Genomic DNA, 7219 nt, shown 5'->3' on the forward strand with positions numbered 1-7219 from the left:
TTTTTTTTTTTTGATGAGATTTCAATGGGATTGTGACAGTGGATTAAGCAGCTTAAAAATATATAGGCTGTGTTTGTTTTGACTGTTAGCCTTCAAGTTAGATAGAAAAAATATTTTTGCTCAATTTTATGGGTCCTATGTCTTTCCAGTTTCTACTAAATTGGGAAGATGTACAATGCTCTAGTTGACATCAGATGAAAGATAAAGACTAGATTAATAGTGACCCAGAGCAGTTTAGTGATAATGTCAGTAGATTCCGTAGAAAAAATGTTGAAGCTAGTTTTTTTTTTTATTATTTTTGAGGAGGAAAAAAATCATTAACAAGATGCTGTTCACAATATGGCAAATCCTCTCTGGGAGTTTGTAGATCCATCATTCCTCAATAATGTCTGCAAAAAGTCATGACAATCCAATGAATATTTATCGCAGGAGATGGATTACAATGTCAATAACTTATTACTGAGATTTTTTTATTTTAGTGTGTGTGAAACTCTAGGGTAGTCGTGCGCCACCGTTCAGTGTACTACACCCTCCTATCTTCTCTACAGCCTGCCGGCTACTGATGGGCTTACTGTATGCACTCCTCACACTAGCCAGCACATAAAAATCGTAATTTTGGGAGGAAAAAAAAACTGCTAATTGCCAACATGTATTTTTGCTGACAGCAGAACAAAAAGAAATAAATTTATTGAAAAACATACTTAGAAATATCATAGAAACAAGCTGATTACATCAAAATGTTGCCAGAATTTTGCACTATTTTTCAGTAAGAAAACATTTTTTTCCATAATTTTTCAATTTTAATATATTGTTTACTGGAAAAAGGCTCACCCCTCCCTTCGTTTCGAAAATAGGACCATTTTTTCGGACAAACTGTGTCCCTATTATCGAACGCGCCCTTATTTTCGGACCACTGGATACGGGACCTGTCTGCCGCCCGCTCTGTCCGCGTCCCTGCGCAGGTGCCGTGAGCAGTCTAGCTTTGTTTATGCTTGAGTGAACACTAACCTGCACTCTCATTCATGCATTTTATGATTATTTCGTTGTGTTTAGTGCTTGTGGGACTGTGAAATAAGCTGCCATGGGCCCAAAGAAACTTCCTAGTGGTACCCCTGTGGTAAAGAAAGTGAGAAACACCATAGATGTGAAGAAGGAAATAATACAGAAGTATGAGAGTGGTGTGAGACTTGTTGAGCTTGCCAGGATGTATGGGAAAAACAAGTCGACCGTCGGTTCTATCCTGTCAAAGAAAGAGCAAATCAAGGAAGCCGATGTTGCGAAAGGTGTTAATATAGGGAGTGGATGAGGTGCCTTCTTCAAAGATTAAGGAGATTTGTGCCAAGTGGAATGATGTCCAAATGTTTGTGCAGAAGTACCACCCTGAGCAAGCTGAAACAAGCCATCTTTGCAACAAGTTCAGTGACAGAACCATGTCCCATTTTAGGGAAATGTTAAAGAGGCGCCAGAAACAGAGGACTGTGGACAGTTATTTTGTGAGACAGGGGTCCCGTGACTCTCAAGCTGGTCCTAGTGGTATTAAAAGACAGAGAAGGGAAGTAACCCCAGAGAGGGCTTTACCTGAAGTCCTCATGGAGGGGGATTCTTCTTCCAAACACTAACCCCAACTCCCTCTCTCCTCCTCCCTATCTTCCAGATGCCATCACCAATCTTCAATAAAGGTAAGTAAAAATGTTATTTTATATGTATTACTATACATAATTAAAAACTATAGTATTTATTGTATGTAAAACTGTAATTAATCTCTATAAAATGTATTTTTTGTGTGAATATTTTTGGGTTTCTGGAACGGATTAATTGTATTTCCATTATTTCTTATGGGAAATATTGCTTCGAATTTCAGACTTTTTGAATTTAGAACTAGCTCCTGGAACAGATTAAGTTCGATTTTTGAGGTTCCACTGTATTATGCCTACTACATACACAGAACACTATACTCTAATGTAAACCCTCCTCTCAAACTTCTCCTTGATAACTATAACAGAACACACAGCAGTAATACAAGATACAGATCACTCTTCGATATCCCTCGTGTTCATCTTTCCATATGCAAAAATGCTACGCACGTAAAAGGCCCGAAGATCTGGAATTCATTGCCAGAACACACTAAAGGACCCCTGTGTGCAAATCAGTTTAAGGCCCTAATAAGAAATCACCTCATTACCCAAAATTAACCAGACAAACTGTACCTAATCACTACCAGTTTCTCAAAAGTTACTCATATTGTGCTGATGAATGCTCAACCACTTACTACTTCGAAATTAGGATGTGTGTTTTTCATTGTTTTAAATAGTACTAGATTGTAATACAGTACATCATAATGTAAATTGTTCCATTGTAATACCAAATTTCATTGTTTTAAATAGTACTAACCTGTAATACATCGTGTTTACCTGGAGTTTACCTGGAGAGAGTTCCGGGGGTCAATGCCCCCGCAGCCCGGTCTGTGACCAGGCCTCCTGGTGGATCAGAGCCTGATCAACCAGGCTGTTGCTGCTGGCTGCACGCAAACCAACGTACGAGCCACAGCCCGGCTCGTCAGGAACCGACTTTAGGTGCTTGTCCAGTGCCAGCTTGAAGACTGCCAGGGGTCTGTTGGTAATCCCCCTTATGTATGCTGGGAGGCAGTTGAACAGTCTCGGGCCCCTGACACTTATTGTATGGTCTCTTAACGTGCTAGTGACACCCCTGCTTTTCATTGGGGGGATGTTGCATCGTCTGCCAAGTCTTTTGCTTTCGTAGTGAGTGATTTTCGTGTGCAAGTTCGGTACTAGTCCCTCTAGGATTTTCCAGGTGTATATAATTATGTATCTCTCCCGCCTGCGTTCCAGGGAATACAGGTTTAGGAACCTCAAGCGCTCCCAGTAATTGAGGTGTTTTATCTCCGTTATGCGCACCGTGAAGGTTCTCTGTACATTTTCTAGGTCGGCAATTTCACCTGCCTTGAAAGGTGCTGTTAGTGTGCAGCAATATTCCAGCCTAGATAGAACAAGTGACCTGAAGAGTGTCATCATGGGCTTGGCCTCCCTAGTTTTGAAGGTTCTCATTATCCATCCTGTTATTTTTCTAGCAGATGCGATTGATACAATAGTAAATTGTTTTAGATTGTTACATTGTAATACTGTTATCTTTACAACTAATTCAATAGTGTAATAAGTCTCTACTAGACTTATCAAAACCATGTAGCATTACCTGATAGAATATTCAAATCTGTACTCACTGTAACTCATCTAATGACCATATAAACTGTGTATTATTGCCTTCCTAATCTTAAGTTAATCTTTAAGTTTACCCGAAATGTTCTGCATACAAAGGGGCTTTTGGCATGTACACCCAACTATTATATTCCTCTGTACATCCATGTAATTTGTCAAAATAAACATCTTAATCTTAAACCCATTACCCTTATAGTATGCTCCTCACATAGCTACGAATTAGTTTATCGATGTGGTCTTAGAACAGAACCCCATCGTTAAGTGAGGAGAGGTTGTATATACACAGTACAGAAGGACCACTGCATATACAGCAGGTTAGGTTCTGGACTACTGCTGTAAAGCAAAAATCACTATAAAGGGCAACGTAGTCTTTTTTAACTTTCAAATTCATATAAAAGCCTGATAATATGTTTACACTATCATATTAAGTGAGCAATAGAGCTAGGCCAAAAAATTGCATATACAGTACACACATTACTTACCTAAAAAATATTTTCATCCTTAGCTTATAGTGAGTGGTAAATATATTTATTACAGGAAGTCTTTATAAATGAATGGGTATAATTGAAAACCACTGCATTAGCGAAACACTAAAGCAAATCTCTGTAAAGCGGGGCCTGCCTATATTCTTACGTGATTAAGAGTTCATAAATTATCATTTCCTGGAGTTTTCCTGGAGAGGGTTTTGGGGGTCAACACCTCCGCGGCCACACTTGAGACCAGGCCTCATGGTGGATCAGGGCCTGATCAACCAGGCTGTTACTGTTGGCCGCACAAGAACCGACATGCGAACCACAGCCAGGCTGATCAGGTACTGACTTTAGTTCCTGTCCAGTGAATCCTTGAAGACAGACAGGGGCCTATTTGTAATCCCCTTTTATGTACTGGGAGGCAGTTTAACAGTCTTGGGCCCTGACACTTATTGTGTTGTCTCTTAGTGTACTCATGGCCCACCTGCTTCTCATTGAAGGAATGTTGCATCTCACTGAACACTGTTGAACATGTTGTGGCTCACTGAACACTGAGTCATATTGGGACTTGAATTTCTCATCATTTCTTTGCTGTCATCTGCGTAGGTCCCATCTTGTCAAAGCAGGGGTCCAATACTGGATATTGTTTTCGTCTTAGATTTGGCATAAGAGATGAAGTATTTTGGGTTTCTTTCAATTTCATTGATGGCTTTAAGTTCTTCCTGAGATTCTTGTTTCCTGTAAGATTCCTTAAGCCTAAGTCTGATACTTGCTATTTCTCTGACCACTGCCTTCCTTCGTTTTCAGATATACTGGCCCCTCTCAGCAACTCTGTGATTCTTCACCTTTGCCTGTATAGGGAGTGAGACACTTTCTAGTTTACATTTTCTCTTCCTTTTTCTTAATGGAATGTGCCTTGAGCAGACCTCAGGTGCCACAGAGTTAATTTTTTCTAGGCAAAGGTTCATATCTGTGCTGATTAGGATATCTTCCCAGCTTGTTTCATTTAGCACATGGTTGACTTGTTTCCAGTGTGTATTTTTTAATGAAGTTGAATTTTGTGAAAGAACCCTCATAACTGACCACATTTTGCTGGTCAGGATCCCTGTGCATACATGACTGTACCTATTATGTTGTGACCTGAGTATATTGTCTTTGATACAGTTATACAGTGGACCCCCGCATAGCGAACTTAATCCGTGCAAGAGGGCTGGTCGTTATGCGAAATGTTCGCTATGCGAATTAATTTTCCCCATAAGAAATAATGGAAATAAAATTAATCCGTGCAAGACACCCAAAAGTATGAAAAAAAATTTTTTTTACCACAAAAAAATGTTAATTTTAGTACACACAAACTGAAAAAGGCATGCACAATTACATGACACTTACTTTTATTGAAGATCTGGTGATGATTGATGGGATGGGAGGAGGGGAGAGAGAGTGTTAGTGTTTAGAAGGGGAATCCCCTTCCATTAGGACTTGAGGTAGCAAGTCCTTTTCCGGGGTTACTTCCCTTCTTCTTTTAATGCCACTAGGACCAGCTTCAGAGTCACTGGACCTCTGTCGCACAACAAATCTGTCCATAGAGCTCTGTACCTCCCGTTCCTTTACGATTTGTCTAAAATGGGCCATAACATTGTCATTGAAATAGTCACCAGCACGGCTTGCAACAGCTGTGTCAGGGTGATTTTCATCCATAAAGGTTTGCAGTTCAACCCACTGTGCACACATTTCCTTAATTTTTGAAGTAGGCACAATGGATTCCACAACTGGCATAGGCTTCTCAGGGTTAGCCCCAAACCCTTCAAAATCTTTCTTAATTTCCATACTAATTCTCACCCTTTTTACCACAGGGTTGGCACTAGAAGCTTTCTTGGGGCCCATGGTCACTTATTTTCCAGAAACAGCACCGAAAACACTGTAATAATACGAAATATTCCGAGTGTATGCTTGAATGTTACCGCGGAGGCTGGCTGGTAAACAATGGACGCGTCTCGGACGAAGGTCGCTGAGCGGGTTTTTGTCCACTATGCGGGGCAAAATTTTGGCGAACAAAGCGTTCGCTATGCGGATTGTTCGCTATGCAAGGCGTTCGCTATGCGGGGGTCCACTGTACTGTATTAAGTATCGGATCATCGTTGTTGGTGAAGATGAGGTCCACTGTATTTTCTAGTCTTGTTGGCTCTATTATTTGCTGGTTTAAGGTGAATTTGGTGCAGAGATTTAATAGCTCATGTGTGTGTGAATATTCATCTGAGCTGCCTCCTGGAGTGATTTCTGCTAAAATATTATTTGCTACACTCCTCCATTTTAGGTGTCTCAAGTTGAAATCCCTGAGTAGCAAGGTGTTTTGGGCAGGAGTTGGGAGATTTTCCAGATAGTGATCAATTTTCAAAAGCTGTTTTTGGAATTGATTGGAATTTGCTTGTATACAACCAATTAACCAGTCGGGCTTTTACCAGTTTGGTAAATGGCAACACTGATCACACGTGCGGTGGTCTGCTACAGTAAACGCATCAACCATAACCAGTCACTCAGTTCATAGCTACGGTGGGGGATGTCCGTATGTCGCTCTTACCCCATGACTCCCAAGGCGGTTTCCTGTTTGCACTGTCTGCCAAGAAGTATACGTACAATGAAGCCTTTCTCAAGATGGGTTTCACAAGCATCATTCAGAACTTGTGGTCAAGCCGTAATGTGTCGTTTGTACCAAAGTTTTGAGTCACGAGAGTATGACGCCAAGCAAACTGATGGTCCATTTTGAGTTTTGCCACAGCCATTTGATGGACATAAGCTTGGACTTTTTCAAGCGAAAAAAAGCTTCTCTGAAGGCAAGTCGTATCGATTCCACTGGTGACTTCGCTCGTCAGAATGAAGCAGAGTTGGAGGCTTCATACAGAATTGCTCTAAAAATTGTGCAGACCAAGAAGCCTCGTACCATTGGCGAAGACCTGATTAAACGTTGCATTCTGGAAGCAACGAAGGTGGTTCTTGGAGAACAGCAGGCAAACAAGTTGAGGGCAATTGCCCTTTCGAATGATACAGTCAGAAGTCGGCTCTCGGACATGAATGAGGATATTCTGCGGCAGACAGTGGCTGCTGTGAGCAGTCCAGTGTAATCATTTCAACTGGACTAGTCAACGGATGTTGCTTCATGTTCTCAACTTCTTGTTTATGTTCGTTACCTTGACAGGGAAGTTGTGAAGGAGGAGTACTTGTTCTCTGGACCAACACCCACAACCACTTGTGGAGAAGATATTTTCAAAATCCTTGAAGCCTTTCTCCTTAAACACGATTTAGGCTGGGACGCACTTGCCGGTGTACAGATGGGGTTCCTTCTATGACCGGTTGCAAATCCGGCTTCAAAGCCTTCGTGAAGAACGTCGCTCAGCATGTCTCCTTCACTCACTATATGATTCATCGGCATGCTTTGGCGATGAAGACTCACACCTCGACTTCAAGAAGTGCTCACAGGCGTTGTAAATAATGTGAATCATATCCGAGGGTGCGCAACGG

This window comes from Cherax quadricarinatus, unplaced genomic scaffold (assembly GCF_038502225.1).
Source record: "Cherax quadricarinatus isolate ZL_2023a unplaced genomic scaffold, ASM3850222v1 Contig2345, whole genome shotgun sequence".
Classification (NCBI taxonomy): domain Eukaryota; kingdom Metazoa; phylum Arthropoda; class Malacostraca; order Decapoda; family Parastacidae; genus Cherax; species Cherax quadricarinatus.